Raw genomic sequence first — 19132 nt, 5'->3', positions numbered from 1 at the left:
TATATATATATATATATATATATAGTTTGTGATTTCGGCTTGGAGTCAGTATGAAAAATCACGTCCATAAAGACTGACTTTAAAAATGTATTTGAGTATTATCCTCCAAATCTTTGGTATTCCGTTTCCTTTCCTAGGAACCATTTAAAATAAAGAACATTTTTAGATAATGCTTAAAAAGTATGTTTGAGCCTGTATAGTTATGAAAATGAGTATTAGTAAGAAAAGACACTGCTTCAGGGGGTCCAGTATGAATACGAGAGGAGTTTCCCTCCTCTCCCCTCCCCCCAGAGCCCAGTTGCCAGACCTGGCCCTGAAGACCAGTTTGGCATGGGGGGATCTCGATCTCCTGGACTAAGTGGTCAGCCTAGGAGGCCATTGGCCAGCTGTCTGCCCAGATTCCCAACCATACCCGTAGGAGAGGAGCAGAAATCCTGGCATGTGGGATCGTCTAGGTCTAGCTGTAGCCTCCCTCTCCAGTATGAAAAAGCATGGGGGAGGAGTTTGCCTCCTCTCCATCCCCCCAGAGCTCAGATGTCAGACCTGGCCTTGAAAGCCAGCTTGGCATGGGGTACTCTCGGTCTCCAGGACTAACTGGTCAGTCCTGGAGGCCTTTGGCCAGCTGTCTGTCCAGATTCCCAGCAAGGCCAGTAGAAGAGGAGCAGTAACCCTTGCATGTGGGATCTTCTGGGTCCAGCTGCAGCCTTCCTCTCCAGTTTGAAAAAGCATGGGATTGGAGTTTCCCTCCTCTCCCCTCCCCACAGAGACCAGTTGCCAGACCTGGCCCTGAAAACCAGTTTGGCATGTGGGGGGTCTCGGTCTCCTGGAGTAAGTGGTCAGCCCAAGAGGCCATTGACCAGCTGTCTGCCCAGATTCCCAACTATACCCGTAGGAGAGGAGCAGGAGTCCTGGCATGTGGGTTCGTCTGGATCCAGATTCAGCCTCCCTCTCTAGTATGCAAAAGTAATCTTGATCTTGATCTTAATCTTGATCTTGACTTTGATGGAATGTGTTTTCCAATTTTTTTTGTCTAAATCGAAAAGATTATGTTAGTCATATTGATTGTGTATGTGTGTATGTGTGTGAGTGTACACTATATTAACATTTTCAGGCTGAAAACATCCCTAAATTTAATGGACAGATTCTAAGATCTTTGGATATAGTTTTCAGTAATAAAATTATTTAATAAAGATTTTCTGCAAAGCCTCTTTCAGGACACAGCTCTATATTTTAGAAAACACATACATAAAGACTACATGAGAAAATTCTTGAAAGTTTCTGTAATAATTATCTCAAATTTCATAGTCATATATGGTCTCCATCAGCAAATATATTAACTGGATCACTATTTCAATGTGAAAATGTGTTATGTTCTATTTAAAACTTCGTAAAAAATAAGTGTGGGATAATTATTAATAAAATTGTTTACAATATAATCTTGTAATAATTTTTAGAAATTTAATAATTTCTTGCTACCTTAATTTCAGCTGTTGTTGACATAAACTTTAATTGCTATAAGCACATTATCATATTTAATGTGTCATGCATAGGTAGCTAAAAAGATGGAAAAAGCAAAGGAATGTATGGAATTTATGTCTAGCTCCTTTTATGACAAATATGTCTCTATAGTCTGTATTATTTTGTGGTGTGAGCCTAATTAAATCATGTTTTAGCCAATGTGTAGACATTTAGTTTATATTTTGGCAAAATAAGCTTTATATATGCATCGTATTGCTCAGTGGACTCTCTATAATAATAATTTAATATAGGGAAATTGTTCCTTTATTCCCAATTTTAAAACTAAATTAGATTTAACATAAATCAAGCTAATACCATATTTTATTTAGTTTTTGTTAATTATAATATAAATGAAAATTCCTTCATTATGGATGAAAAGGAGGATATCAGAGTTATTTAGCTGAAGATTGAGCTAATACCTGCCTGTGTTTGGGCACAAAAGGGACACTATAAAGATCTGCACCTGCACTCCTGCCTGGTTTCTGCTACCCTGCATATGTATGTCAAAGAAGACCCCACCAAACATAAGCTCTCCAGGGCCCATAACAAAGGTAGGCTGTCTCCATCTACAAAAATGAAGCCAAAAGATCATGGCTGCTCACTCAACTTCACTCCACTGTCACAAACATCTTGCCCATGAACCCCATCACAACACATATTGATTCTAAAATTTTATAATAAAAATGAAGAAACTATTAACTGAGATGATAAAGTGATATTTTAAATTCATAATAATTTTATTATTTTATAATAGTTCTTTTTTATTTTCACAGATAAAGTTGTTAATGATTGAGTTCTAGCCATACAATGTACAACAACCTTCACCAGTTAGTGCAATAATTTTATTTTTATATTTAAACTGGTATTTATATTAAGAATATTGGCTGCGATCTTTAGATAAATCACTGATATATAATTTCATATAAATGTAAGAAAATACTAATTTTTAAATGAAATGTTTGAAAATGATAGAAATGGACTGGCTACCCAGAAAGGGGTAAGCAGCTGAACTCTTCTGGAAGTCAAATGTCAGCACCTATCTCTAACTGTCTCCTGTGCTGTGCTGCATTCTTGGCCTGATTTCATCCTGTGTGTGGCTTCATCAATGCATGGCTAGCCTTCCCTGGGGTGAGTTGATATGCCCAGAGATGGAAGCACCAGAGGAGCAAGGCCGCATGCCTCCACGCACATCATTTAGCCAATGAATACAACCACAACACATAGAAAAACCCACAATACAATTATGACAATGGTAAAAAAAACACAGGCCAATGCCAGACATAGAGAAAGAAGATGGCAAATCAGATGATGAGAACATGGCCAACCAATTAGTCAGTCTCTCAGATAAGGAGTTTAGAGTCAAAATATGGAAGATGTTCAAAGAACTCAAAGAAAGTATAGAAGAGAACACTAATAAAAATAAAGAGAATATGAATATAGAAATGAAAAAACTCCAAACTGAAACTTCAGGTCAAATAACAGGTCTGAGAAATTCAGTAGATGAATTGAAGAAAAACATGGATGAGCTTTCCCACAGGTTAACAGCAGCTGAAGATAGAATTAGTACACTGGACGATGAGATGAACAACAACTCCATACAGTAAAAGAGATTGAAAAAAGTCTTAAGGCAAATGATCAAACAATGGAAAAATTACTCAAAGAATGGGAACAGATGAAAATAGAAGTCTATGATAAGATCAACAGAAACAACTTAAGAATCATTGGAGTCCAAGAGACCCAGGAAGAAAATCTCCAGGAAGAATCAATGGTCAAGAACATCATTAAAGAGAAACTAGCAGAGCTAAAGAATACATGCGATCAAATCTTGCATGCCCGAAGAATACCAACTAAAAAACCCCAGAAAAAAACACCCTGAGACACATCCTAGTTACAATGATGCATTCCACAGATAGAGACAGAATTCTGAAAGCAGCAAGATCAAAAAGAGAAATTACATTCAAGGGGACATCCTTGAAATTTACTGCAGACCTGTCACCTGAAACACTCAAGGCCAGAAAGCAGTGGTGGGACATAGTGACAAAACTCAATGAAATAAATGCTTTGCCTAGAATACTGCACCCAGGAAAACTCACTTTCAGGTTTGAAGGAACAATACATGGTTTCACAGGCAAACAACAGCTCAGAAACTTCACAGACTCAAAACCAGTCTTAAAAAAAAATTGAAAGACCTATTTTAAGACAAGACTGATCAACAGACACAACAAACTTTGATATAAAGATGGCGCTAAATCCAAGGACAATTCTTTCATTCAATGTCAATGGACTAAATGCACTGGTTAAGAGATACAGAGTAGCTAAATGGATCAAAAAACTCAATCCAACCTTCTGCTGCCTACAAGAAATGCACCTGAATAGTCAGAACAAACATCAACTTAAAATAAAAGGCTGGAGGAAAATCATCCAAGCAAACAACACCCACAAAAAAGCTGGAGTGGCCATAATAATATCAGATGATGCAAACTTTATACTCAGGACAGTTGTAAGGGACAAAGATGGACATTTTGTATTAATCAAGGGATATGTACAGCAGGAAGAAATCACTCTCCTAAACATATATGCACCGAATGAGGGTCAAGCAAATTATTTAATACAATTGTTGATGAATCTGAAAAATAATATCAATAACAACACAATAATTGTGGGAGACCTCAACACGGCATTGTCAACACTTGATACGTCAACCAGACTGAAACCGAACAAGAATATACTAGACCTGAAAAGAGAAATGGAAGAGAGATGCCTAGTAGATAGACATATGACACTTCATCCCCAGAAACCTGAATACACATTCTTCTCTAATGTACATAGGACATTCTCCAGGATAGACTACATGCTAGCACATAAAACATACCTCCATAATATCAAGAGGATAGAGATTTTGCAGGCTACCTTCACTGACCACAAGGACCTGAAATTATATGTGAACTACAAAGGGACACAGAAGAAAAACTTTAATACATGGAAGTTAAACAGCCTAATACTGAATAACCAGTGGGTCCAAAATAAAATGAAAGAGGAAGTCAAAACCATCCTAGAAACAAATGACAATGGAGACACAAACTATCAGAACCTATGGGACACAGCAAAAGCGGTACTGAGAGGAAAATTTATAGCTTTGCAAGCACACATCAGCAAAGAAGAAGGGGCATACCTGAATAGCTTAATGACGCAGCTCATAGAATTAGAAAGTACTCAACAAAAGGACCCAAAAAAGGGAGACAGAAGGAAATAACAAAGTTGAGAGCAGAAATCAATGAAGTGGAAACCTGAAAAAAATCCGAAAGATCAACGAATGCAGAAGTTGGTTCTTTGAAAAATAAACAAGATTGATAGACCACTGGCAAAACTAACAAAGAAAGAGAGGGAAACTTGATAACTCTTATTAGGAATAAAAAAGGAGAGATCACTACTGATATGGTAGACATTGAAAGGATAATCAGAAACTACTTTGAGAAACAGTATGCCACTAAAAATGAGAACCTAGAAGAAATAGATAAATTCTTGGACTTTTATAATCTTCCACAGTTGAAAGAAGAGGATGTAGCATATCTAAACACCCCCATCACTATTGAGGAAATTAAGACAGTAATCAAATGTCTGCCCAAAAACAAAAGCCCAGGTCTAGATGGATTCACTAATGAATTCTTTCAAACCTTTCAAGAGGAACTACTACCAATCCTGGCAAGATTCTTACATGAAATTGAAAAAACAGGAACACTTCAAAATAGCTTTTATGAAGCCAATATCACCTTGATACCTAAACCAGACAGAGATGCTACTAAAAAAGAAAATTACAGACCAATATCGTTGATGAACACAGATGCAAATATCCTCAACAAAATCCTGGCAAATAGGATTCAATGCCTCATTAAGAAGATCATCCACTATGATCAAGTAGGTTTCATCCAAGGAATGCAAGGCTGGTTTAACATACATAATTCTATCAACATAATACACAACATCAAGAACAAGAAAAATATAAATCATATGATCATATCAATAGATGCAGAGAAAACATTTGATAAGGTCCAACACCCATTCTTGATCAAAACTCTCAGAAAAGTGGGGAATGGTAGGAACCTTTCTCAATATAGTTAAGGCCATCTACAACAAGCCTGAGGCAAATATTATCCTCAATGGAGAAAAATTAAAAGCCTTCCCTCTAAATTCTGGCACAAGACAAGGCTGTCATTCTCTCACCACTCCTATTCAACATAGCACTGGATGTCCTTGCTATAATGATTAGGCAAGAAAAAGATATCAAGGGAATCCAGATAGGAAAGGAGGAAGTCAAGCTCTCGCTGTTTGCAGATGACATGATACTCTACTTAGAAAACCCTAAAGACTCTATCAAAAAGCTTCTAGAAACAATAGACTCATATAGCAAGGTGGCAGGCTACAAAATTAACACACAAAAATCAATGTTCTTTTTATACAGCAAAAGTAATAGGGAAGAAATGGACATTAAGAAAACAATCCCATTCACAATAGTGCCACACAAACTCAAATATCTTGGAATCAACTTGACTAAAAATGTGAAGGAACTATACAAAGAAAAGTATTAAACTCTGCCCCCCAAAAATATGAGAGAATACACGGAAATGGAAACACATACCCTGCTCATGGTTTGGCAGGATTAACATTATCAAAATGGCAATACTCCCCAAAGCATTGTACAGATTTAATGTGATCCCTCTAAAGATACCCATGAAATTCTTCAAAAAAGTGGATCAGGCACTTTTGAAATTCATTTGGAATAATAAACACCCTAAAGTAATAAAGCAATCATTGGGAATAAAGAATATGGGAGGAATTATTCTTATCAGCTTTACTACAAAGCAATAGTTATTAAAATAGCAAGGTATTGGAATAAAGACAGGCCCTCAGATCAGTGGAATAGACTTGAGTACTCAGAGAATGTTTTCCAGACATACAATCACCTAATTTTTGATAAAGGAGCGAGAAATCCTAAATGGAGCAAAGAAAGCCCCTTAACAAGTGGTGTTGGTACAACTGGCTAGCCACTTGCAAAAAATTGAACTTAGACCCCCAGTTAACATTATGTACGAAGATAAAATCCAAATGGATTAAAGACCTCAATATCAGTCCCAAAACCATAAGATATATAGAACAACACGTAGGCAAAACACTCCAGGACATTGAGACTACAGGCATCTTCAAGGAGGAAACTGCACTCTCCAAGCAAGTGAAAGCAGAGATTAACAGATGGGAATATATTAAACTAAGAAGCTTCTGCACCTCAAAGAAATTAGCGCCCAGGATACAAAAGCATCCCATTGAGTGGGAGAAACTATTCATCCAATACCCATCAGATAAGGGGCTAATCTCCAAAGTATACAAGGCACTGACAGAACTTTACAAGAAAAAAATATCTAATCCCATCAAAAAATGGGAAGAAGAAATGGACAGACACTTTGACAAAGAAGAAATACAAATGGCCAAAAGACACATGAAAAAGTGCTCCACATCACTAATCATCAGGGAGATGCAAATCAAAACAACACTGAGGTACCACCTCAAACCACAGAGATTGGCACACATCACGAAGAATGAGAACAAGCAGTGTTGGCGGGGATGTGGAGAGAAAGGAACTCTTATCCACTGCTGGTGGGAATGCCATCTAGTTCAACCTTTATGGAAAGCAATATGGAGATGCCTCCAAAAACTGGAAATCAAGCTCTCATATGACCCAGCTATACCACTCCTAGGAATATACCCTAGGAACACAAAAATACAATACAAAAATCCTTTCCTTATACCTATATTCATTGCAGCACTATTTACCATAGCAAGACTCTGGAAACAGCCAAGATATCCTTCAACAGATGAATGGCTAAAGAAACTATGATACATATACACAATGGAATATTATGCAGATGTCAGTAGAGATAAAGTCATGAAATTTTCCTATACATGGATGTACATGGAATCTATCATGCTGAGTGAAATAAGTCAGCGAGAGAGAGAAAACACAGAATAGTCTCATTCGTCTATGAGTTTTAAGAAAAATGAAAGACATTCTTGCAATAATGATTTTCAGATACAAAAGAGAGTATGGCCTGAAGTTACAGCCTACCTCATGAAGTACATCACAAAGAGGAATGATTTTAGTTAGAGAAATAACTACATTGTGAACATCCTAACAATGAGAATATATGAGGGAAATAAAAAGCCTGTCTAGAGTATAGTTGGGGATAGAGTGGTGAGGAGGAATTTTTGGGACATTGGAGATGGGAATGTTGCACTGGTGGTGGGTGGTGTTCTTTACATTGCTGAAATTTAAATACAATCACGTATGTAATCAAGTTGTTTAGATAAAATATATATTAAAAAAAGAACTAAACAACAAATAAGGTATGTGTTATATGTGTGTGTGAACTTGTACAAATATTTTACCATGTTTATATCATTTAAATATTCTCAAAGTCTTTGAATCTTAAAAAAATACAACTTGTTTGGTACCAAGTAGATTATTCAGTTGGTATACAGTTTTATGGTCAAAATTAAGTGGGGGGCAGGAAATTTTAATTAATTATATTTAGTTTTGCAAAGAGGAAACCAATTGTCTGCATCTGAGTATATACCTCTACCAATTTAAAGTACACAGTATTAAAAAACAATAACTATGAGAATGTTTAGAGTGATTTTGGGGAGAAGAGTGGGGAAATTTGTGTTTAGAAATCATATGGGAAATTTTCTAAAATTGCTACCAATATTTTGGTTCTCCTGATAGGTAACTGGCACAAAAGTGAGTCATTAAAGAGACACCCATTTTTTCTGTAGTTAATTACATATTAATTTTTGTCATTTTCCAATTTTGTTTTCTATATTTAAGTACTTTACAATCGATAATACAAGGAACCAGTTCTCTTGAAGGATCATCGAGGAAGGAAGATGGGAACGTGCAATCATTTAAAAGAGACCTCTACAGTTTCTCATGCTTTATAGTTGTTGGTGCTGGTTGATGTTTCCATGCAGTCTGTTTTTCTTTCTATGACTTTTTACTTACAACATAGCACTTCATTCTACTTCAACACTACTTACTTTCCCCATCAAAGCCCTAATGCGAAATGAATGAGCTCCAATTGACTATCACTTGGCACAGATTTGAAGCGCTGAAATAAACTGGCAGAAACTTAGGAAGAAAATGAATCATAACGTGTCCCCATAGTATTCTTTATTACTCATTGATATTAACAATTTCTCAAGATAAATATAAAAATTCGTTGACTTAACTGTGCAATCGATATTATTACTTATCACTGGCAGAATATACTCTTATGAGTTTTTAAGTCAAAACTAAATATGATTGATAAAGCACTCAATTTTTTTCTCAGACTTGAGAATTCAGGTACCATTTTCTTTCAAATATTAAAATGCAGTAAATTAGAATTAAGTTTGTTACTCAAATATATATACATTTTAAGTGATTATAATAAAAATGTAACAAATTTTTCTGATGGAAATGGCAAAACTGGGTTAAATCCCTGGCGTTCCATATGGACCCCCAAGCCTACCAGGAGTAATCCCTGAATATTACTTGGTGTGACCCCAAAACAAAATCAAATAAAAAAGTACTAATAAATTTAAATTAAGTTAATTCCTTTGCAATAATTTTATCACTAACCTTTGCATTTGCAAATGTGTTATTAGAACAATATTTCTATGAGCCTTACATGGTTGAATATAAATTAATTCTGACCTACTTTTAATAAAATCTTCTACCTTTAAAGCATGTAAATTTCTTTCTAAACTATAAATTGAAACACAGTAAAATAAACGAATTTCTTCTGTTTACTTTTATATGGGCAATATAATTATGATAATTAAAAAAAGTTATTTCAAAACCTTCAAAATATTAAATCTTCAAGAGATATTTTAAATGCAAACTAAATATTACAGTACAAGTTATTACATGCACTCTTCCCTAGCAATAAAGTATGAATACCAGAAAAACCAGTGAAATCAGAATGGGACTTGAACAGCACCAGGGAAGCACTAAAATAGATTAATGCATTCAAACTAATGGTGACAAAATCCCCAGTGACCACCAAAGCAGTTGATGTACAGGAAAAGCATTTAAAATTTTATCCCTTGTTAGTCTGATCTAGCTATATTTAAAATGAAGTGCTGGTAAAGCAGCTTAATATGAAAAGGTTCATTTGTCTCCTTCTGAACCAGAAAGCTACAGCTGCCCAATTTTACCTCTTATCTGAAAGAAAGTGAGTAAGGAAAAATATCCGTGGTGGATCAGGCTCAAAGAATCTTAGAAACTTATCTGAAATATAGTTGTTTCAGACCAGCTCAGACAAGCATCGACTCATGCTTTGCCTCTCCCTTAAAGCCCTCCAGGAATTTAGATTTAAAATAATAGAACCACAGAACAATGTTAATAGATGATTCTATTTTGATATATGATTATTTCACAGCTTCTTTCTCTGGACGTTAATATCACTGAGAGTGTATGAATGAATTTCCTTTTGTCTGTGTCTAAAAGCATCTTAAATGAACCTCTAACTGCTAATGTGGGAGGCAGAAATGAATGTTCTAGCCATTTAGTCTGTGTCCAGCTTCTTGTACAGGATTAATATCTGCACTTACATTTCTTTTTGTAGTAGCATTATATATATAATATATATTATACATATAATATATATTATATATATAATATATATATTATATATAATATATATATATATACAATGTCTTTTTAAACTGCTGTAAGTTCAGGTGCTGGATAGATAGAACAGCAGGCTGCATATTTGCCTTGCATACACACTTGACCTGGATTTATTTTGTGGCTTAACATATGGTCCCCAAACCCAGTCAGGAGTAATCCCCGAGTACAGAGCCAGGAGTAGTGACTGAGCATCCCTGAGGAGTGATCTAAGGACAAAAAATAAAAAGTCAACCTACTTGAATTCCTTCTTCCCTAATTACTGTCTCCAAATAGATTTGCTTTGGCTCATAATTTCAATTACACTGATCAAAGCTTGAGATTTTGTTTCACTCTCACAAAAGAGAAATAGCATTGCATATTACCATTTTAGAGGGTGAAAAATAGATATAAGTATGTTAATCTCTTTCTTTTGTCTCTAAATGATAAAACATAGGAATAGAAAATAAGTTACCTGCCCATCTGTATTGTATAAAAGATTGAAAACAATATAAAATGAAAGTGTACATATATATTTGGGAAAAGGGATTTCTCCTTACTTAAGTAATTTATTCCATTTGTATGAATCATGAAATACATTAAAGTTTTCAATCCAGAGAAACAATCTATGTAGTCTCAGCATTAATTTTTTAACACTGGGGAAATACATTAAAATTATAATCAATATTTTACAGATATCTTAGAGATAGCTGGACAATGTTTTATGAAGATGAAAATAAATATATCACTATAACTATGAGATATAGAAGCAATTTACATAATAAAAATAATACTATGCTAGATTATAACATATATTAGAAGTTGTTAATGCCATTTTGTAAAACTTTTTAAAATATAGTCTTAAGTAGAAATGATTATGCATCTAAAGAAATTTTAAAATGTTAATGCATTATGTGTCTCTATATAGTTATTCTTGAAATAAGATGCCCCCAAATAGATATTCACTCTTTCACCTGTATTATTTTCTTGGAGGTTATAATGGTGGGGCACTCAGAGTATATTTCTTGCTCCTGGTGATGCTGGAAAACCAAATGTAGAGTCAGAGCTCAAACCTGGTTTGGCATGTGCAAGGAAACAGACATTTTCTGTAGAATATCTCTGGCTTTATTATGCAGATTCCTGCTGGTATCCAATCTAAATCCTCTCAGTTCCTGTTGATTAGGCAGTTTAATGTGATAAAACAGAATGCATTCTATCTGAGAAAAATGAATCACATAAGTAAGTTATTTAATATTATTGTGCTCTGCTTTAGACCAATAGTTACCAATATATTCTGTATCTTATAAGAGAGAATAAGAAAAGAAAAGAGGTTTCTGGGTAATTCAAGTAACTGACAGTGAAAAGAAGAAAAGTTAGAAACATTCTAAAACTTATAGATGCTCAGGTATGCATCATAATTAGGAGAGTTTAGGTGTTTATTTAATTATGTGGTATCTAAGAATTCATGGTGGTTACAGTTTTCCAGGTTTATCCTTGTGTTTGTTTAATGAGTTCTTATTCATTTTAGTTATTTCTTTATATGATACAACCTTTAATTTTTTTCTTACATGGTCACATGGCAAAAACTACCCTACAGTCTTGTATTTGCCTCTGATTTAGCATAGAATAAATTTGATGTACTTATTTTGTTCTTATAACATCAATTTGTCATAATCTTTTCCCCCCAATTTGTTATAATCTTATAGTCTGTATTTTACTTAACTCATTTTTCCTATACAGAAAAGATTATTCTAAACATTGTCTTAGTCATTCTACTTCTAGCTTTTGTGAGTTGTTGTTGCAAATACTACATAGTTAATTGAGTGCTAATATAAATACCATATTTTCCAGCATATAAGGTGACCCCCAAATTTTAGACTTCCTCTCTGACTCTGGCCAATCTGAGCAGGCTTTTTTCAGTGTAGATTCGAGTACAGAATATTGTATAATTTGCATGCATCAAAAGCCTGCTTCGATTGGCTGAGAGAGGCAGTCTGGAAAATTTATTTCATGACAATATTCAGACAATTTTCATTTAGCAGCATATTGAAACGTTTTTTTGGGATATACTCAGCGTATAAGATGACCCCTGATTTTTGGCTGGCATATTTTTTTGTTTCAAAAGTCATCTTATATGCCAGAAAATACAGTATACTCTATATTTTTATTACTAATCACTTATTAGTAGGTATATAGTTTATAGTTTTGGCTATTACATATAATTCTGCAATGAATACAGATGCACATTTATTTATGAATTAATATTTTGCTCTCTATAGGTATGTACCCAGTTGTCGATCCACACTGTTAGATGAAATAAATATTTTTTAATTTTTTAATATTTTACATAGATGTTTACCAATTTATATCATATATGATATGTATTATGTGTATCTATTTATCTAGATGGCTTATTTTGTCACCGTTTTGAAGGAAACTTTTTTCTTTTTTGCCTAAAAAAAAAAGACTCAGTGCCAGAGAGAGGACTCAATTACTTGTGACCAGCCCTGTATGCAGATGAATTTTTTTTTGACTTCCGGTTTTAGGGTTTTTTTTTTTAACAGTTTTTATAATAATTTTTAATTTGACCAAAGTGGTTTAAAAATAATTCACAGTAGTATTTCAGGTACATAGTGACATTGAATCAGGGGCATTCCCTCCACCAATGTTTTCTTCCCTCTACTTCTGTTTCTAGCCTGCATCCCATATCACCCTTCCTTTGCCTCCTGGGCTGCCAGTACAACTGGTCCCTTCTGTGTCAAGCCTATTGCAGATTGGGTATCATTTCTGTTGTAGTTGGCTTTAGATTTGGTATTCAAGTCTGGTTTTTGAGACCCACTGGGCCTAATCCTGATCACTGAGCCAGAAGTAGCCCTTGAGCAATGTCAATTAAAGCCCTGAATATTGTTTGAAGACTTCCATTCTAAGGACTCTTTTCATATTTTATTTATATATAATGTAGTGATTGGATCAACAGAGGACCTCACATATTTTTATATTTATATTAATGTATTAACTTTTTGATATTCTTTTGTTTTTGTTTTTATTTTTCTGGCCACACCCATTTGATGCTCAGGGGTTACTCCTGGCTAAGCGCTCAGAAATTGCCCCTGGCTTGGGGGGGACCATATGGGACACCGGGGGATTGAACCTCGGTCCTTTCCTTGGCTAGCGCTTGCAAGGCAAACACCTTACCTTTAGCGCCACCTTGCCAGCCCCATAATTATTTGATATTATTTATGGGGTAAATGTTAAATGCAATCTATGCCCAAATGCTAAAATTTAGTGTCAATCTTGTGACCAACCCAAAGAATGCCTGACTATTTATTGAAGTATTACCCCAGTTTATTTTTTTTAATTTTTTTTGGACCAAAGCCTAGGCTATTAAGGGTTTTAGCCTGGCTCTGTGTTCAAAGAGCACTCCTGGCAGTTCGCTGAGGGTCATATGTGGTGCTAAGAGTCAAAACTGGGTCAACAGTGTGTAAGCCAAATGCCTTACACAATATCTTATATATATATATATATATATATATATATATATATATATATATATATATCACAAGATCTTACCCTGATTCTTAATAAGCAATTTAAATCCTGAATTGAAATGTAAGTTGGATATCCATATCTATGTCATATTTTAATTTTTTCCTATACATTTCTTAATTTAATACAACTTGCTTAAAGATTTTAAATAATTACAATGAATTTTGGAAGGTATCAAAACTAAAAAATGCTATAATTTATAGCATTATAAATCCACTTAGGAAATTTGCAACATCAGTACTCTTTTAAAAATATTATCTTTATTTTTTTAATTTTTTACTTTTAATAATGAGAACAAAGATGCAAAGAAAGAGGACAAGGTAAAGGTACAGTGGAAGAACAATCACCCATAAACAGAATTCTCAGAAGAAGTCCCCTTGCTGATATCTTAACTTTGAACTTTCAGCCAAAGAACATAAAGATAAATAAAACAGACCCCATGTACAATTACTTTGTCCCTAAAGTCCCCAGATTGTAATACATTATAATATTTTTAGCAGCACACAAAGCAATCTAAAGTCATAAAACTTGTGTAACCCCTTAAACATTAAGAGGCATAGTATTTTTTTACATTTCCATGCAAATGCACATTAAGTTAACCTCAAAAGTTTAAGTGGTTTTTTTTTTTAAGGATTAGAGTCAAAGGAGAACAGTAAAAACGGTGTTAGAGTGGCAATTATTGTTTGCATAGGCCCACCAAAATATGAGGGACATGGAAAGGAAAAATCTTGGCCTAAATACAAGGAGACCCTACCCTTGAAGTTTCCTGGCATAAGACCAACTCTAGGCTCCAGGAAAGCTAGTTTGTCCAATCCAAGACATTATCTGTAGTGCCAACAAAGTTTTATTTTTCACACAGTCTCTGTTGTTGGTATCATGTTTCTGTATTAAAGATCCTAGAATCTGCATATCCTACATTGAAGTCAGGATGTGGAGCATCCTCTAGTTTCACCTTACAATTAAAGGGCAATGCAGAGAGCCCTGTCCTGTAATCAGGTCGTCGTTGTTGTTAAGTTAATCCATGCCAGTTTATTCAGTGACTGTATCAGATTGGTCATTATCAAAATTATTTAATTTTCAAGTGGTAATTGATTTTATCATGCATTACCTGATAGCAAGTGTAATATTATGTTACTATGATGAATACTTAAAATTAGAGACACAAGGAAATATTCACATTTCAAATCAAATCTAACTATCAATATATATCTACAATTATTTTCAATATATATTTTAAAACTGTTGATAGTTCTATATTTTAAGAGTGATTAAATTATGTCATCAAATAATATAGTTGCCTTTTGGATCAGTTATCACTCTATGTACTTTAGCTTTATTTCCAAAACTGAATTTAGAGAGGAAGATGGGCCAAAATAGTGTTGGATGATCAAATTATAACAAAGATGCAAAAATAAATGGGTCAGAAAATGAAATTAAAATAGACCCCCAACTCTAGTATTTGACATTTAAGTGTCTTTCTCAAGAATTCCTCATGAACAATTTATAGCCTTAACTACAAATTAAATGTCACAGATAATTTGTCATGTACCTTTAACATTTAATCTCAGGCTAGTGAATAAATTTTGTAATTCAGAATATTTGAAGTTAATATTCAAAGAGAAAATAAGAACTATTTGGTTTTATTTAATTTATGGGATAAAGACATTTTGATTACTCATTTTATTAATAATGTAAATCATGACTAAAAGAAATTAATATATGTTAATGCAAATTATTTTGGAAAAGCTACATGACTTAAGTTTGTCTACTGTACAGACTGAGGACTAGATATAATTCTCATGAACATATTTGAAGAAAAAAAAACTAAACTCTTTCAGACTTTGCTCAGTTTTAAGAAAAATCTTTTAAGCTTCAGTCTCTGACAGGAAAATAGGAGCTTAGAAACTGTCCCAATAAAAGTGGGGCATTGAGAAATTCCAACAGTTAGAAAGTAGAACAGTTGACAATAACCACTAACAAGCTTGTCTCTATCCCAACTAATTTTTTCAGTTTAGGAGTACTATGTCACCATATTTTTTTGTTACCATCAAGCACATGTTATGCTTGATGCATAATAAGTCTAATAAGTGCATTACTACTTTCTTGAAGGTTAAAAACATATATATTTAGTCTAGTTTTTTACCATTCTCCAGGAACCATAGGAGTGGACTTGGGAGGGAGGCTCTGTTAAAGAAGAGAAAAAAGGTACCTATAATGGCTACTTATACTAACTCATCTTTTCATACAAGACTATGTGGTCTACTCATGTTATATATCAGTGTGTTTTGAAAAGAAAGGAACAATCAGTATTCCCATAAAGAGTGCCCTTCACTACTCATTCAGCTTTAAATATAGTCTTTTATAAATATCTTTAGAGAGTTAAAAATCTTTAAACTCATCTTCCAATATTTAATACTCTATTATTTTATAGCATTCTCTTTCATAGTCTTGATTGCTTTTGGAAATGTTATGAGGTTAATCTTATATTTCACCTGAATAATAAACAAGTCACCTTTTGCTAACCAGAATACAGTATTATCCACCTTTTTTTGTGTGTGCTACATAATTCAGTACTTTTGTATTTACTTTGACTGAAAGACTCTTCATTCCAAAGCACTTTGTTTACAGTGAAAACTTGGCACATTGCAAGTTTCGCCAAACTTAGAAACACAGCAGAAAATAAGGGCCAAATTAATGGAGCCCACCAACCTTACAATTCTAGATCTATGGTTTATTGGCTGTGTGTCCTTGAAAGGTCATTTAAACCCTATAGTCTCAGGGGACTTTCCTGACTGTGTGTTAAAGGATCACTCCTGATGGGCCTCAGGGAACAGTATTCAGTGCTGGAATTCCAACCTGGGTCAGCTGCATGCAAGGCAAGCTTTATCACCTCTGCACTACTTCTCTGATCCCGGACTACAATAAAAAACATCATTATTTTTACTGTTATAATGACACCAAAAATATCATAGAATAGCTGGTCTATTTTATTTTATTTTTATTTATCATTTTTAATCTTATTTTTTGAAACATTTGTGATCTACAGAGTCCTTCATAGTTGAATTTAGGACATACAATGAGTCAGGGACCTTCCCACCACCATTGTCAACCTCCCTCCACCAATAGGCCCAGAGTGCATCTTATACCGTCACCCTTTGTCCCCAGCCTGCCAATAAAATAGGCCTCATTAAGTTTGATTGTTAAAGTTCAGGTCCCTGGATTCTATTATCATTGACTTTGGCTTGGATATTTATTTCTGTCCATATTTATTTCCCTATCAATGTATCCGAGACCACTTGGCTCCTTACCCTGCATTTCTTTATTTCTTTCTTCATAGTTTTATAGAAAACGTGGGGATATGTGGTGAAATAAAATAATCCATGTCCCAAGGTTAGAGAAAAAAGGTGGAAGTCCCAATTTATAAGATAAGAGCTTAAAAAAATCTAATAAAACAGGTGTGTGTGTGTGGCAGTATTTGTTGTTTTGTTTTGTTTGTTTGTTTTTCATAGACACAGCAAATTATTGGAAAAATAGAAAGGAAAAACCTTTGGCCTAAAGGCAGGGAGACCTTACCTATGAAGCATTCTCTATTAGACTTACTACAGGATCCAGGCAACTAAGTTGTCTAATCCCAAATGTCTCTGTGGTCCCAGTTAAAGTTCTTCACAATCACTCTTGTCCCAATTAGGCTGGTCTTTTTCATGATTAAATCCAAGGAAACCATGGAGGAAGAAGGTGCTGTATTTTCAGTTGCCAAGTTTCAAAATTTAGTTCTGCTTTGCCTCTCCAATAGCTATGCTGTCTTAGATCTTTACTTATTGGGTCAAGCCTAGTTCACATTTCATGCCTGCCTGTCTTCCATTTGTTTTCATCTTTTCTTTTTTTTTCACTTTGTATAGTGAAGGGTTGCCATATTTTTTATTATATAGTAAGAATGGATAATTTCTAAGAAGTTATCTGTGATCTGAGAATTATTATATTGCTGTTAAATTTCCTAAGCTACTTTTTAATTTTTGTTTGTTCACTTATGGGGCCACACCAAGTAGCACTCAGGGGTTACTCCTGGTTCTGCACTCAGAAATTACTCCTGGCAGGCATGGGACATATGGGACCAGAACCCCATTCAGCTACACACAAGGAAAATATTATACTATTTCTCTGCACCCCCTAAGCTACTTTTTAAATTTCACTTAGAATGTTTATGTTACTCTTTTACAAAGGTCTTCACATTCATAATCAGATATTTAGGAAAGTATGGTTTTCATTATTCACCAGGTGTTTGTTGATTCCAGTGCGTAGCAAAAAACTCGAGAATTAGTGCTTTATATATGCATATATGTATATGTGCATATAAAGTATGCATAATTTTTTGGCATTTTATATCGAGAAGATGTATATATGTATCATCATATATTGATACTAAAAAGCACAGTTTATATGTTCTCATTACTGACTTTATAGTCTTCTTGATTCTAAAGAATAATATCTTTAGTTTTTTTTGTCCTTCATTGTTGTTGTTTTGTGTGTGTGTGTGTGTCACACTGATAGGTGCTCATGGGTTACTCTTGGCTCTGCACTCAAAAATTGCTCCTGGCTCAGGGAACCATATGGGATGCTGGGAATAAAACACACATTCATCTTGGGTTAGCCATGTGGAAAGCAAACAATGCCTATTGTTGTGCTAGCATTCCTGCCCTAAGAATAAAGTCTTCTTCTTCTTCTTCTTCTTTTTTTTTTTTTTTTTTTTTTTTTTTTGCTTTTTTGGGGCACCACACCCTGTGACTCTCAGGGATTACTCCTGGCTATGCGCTCTGAAATTGCTCCTGGATTGGGGGATCATATGGAGCTGGGACCCCAGGGTATCATGTTCTCTGCCACTAAACTATAGCCCTAGATCATAGTTTTTTATTGCTATTTTTAAAGGAACCCTGACAGTGCTCTGCAGGTCAGGTCAGAGAGAGGAGCAAATGCCTGTTCTATTTAAGCATTCTGGAATGAAGAATTCTCTGATTCAAGTCAAGGACTGGACATGATTTTAACACCCACCAAAATCTTGACATTCATTAGTAAGAGAAAGATGAAAAATAACTATATGAAGAGATACTTCATAGCCAATGTCTCAGGAAAATCCAAAATTGGAAATAAAACAGCACTACACTATTAGGTTGGTTATAATTCTAACAATAACAATGTCAAATGCTCATGAAGTTGTAGGACAGCAGTAAATCTCTTTTTCTCCCTCTAATTCATTAATAATAGGATTATAAAAAGTAAAGCCTTTTTGACAGACAGCTTTGTATTTTTCACAAACTTCTTCTTACAAAATACCCAATAATTATACTGCTTATGTGTACAAAAATGTCTAGAAAA

Source organism: Suncus etruscus, chromosome 4, assembly GCF_024139225.1.
Source record: "Suncus etruscus isolate mSunEtr1 chromosome 4, mSunEtr1.pri.cur, whole genome shotgun sequence".
Lineage (NCBI taxonomy): Eukaryota > Metazoa > Chordata > Mammalia > Eulipotyphla > Soricidae > Suncus > Suncus etruscus.
Note: the sequence above shows the minus strand (reverse complement) of the source record.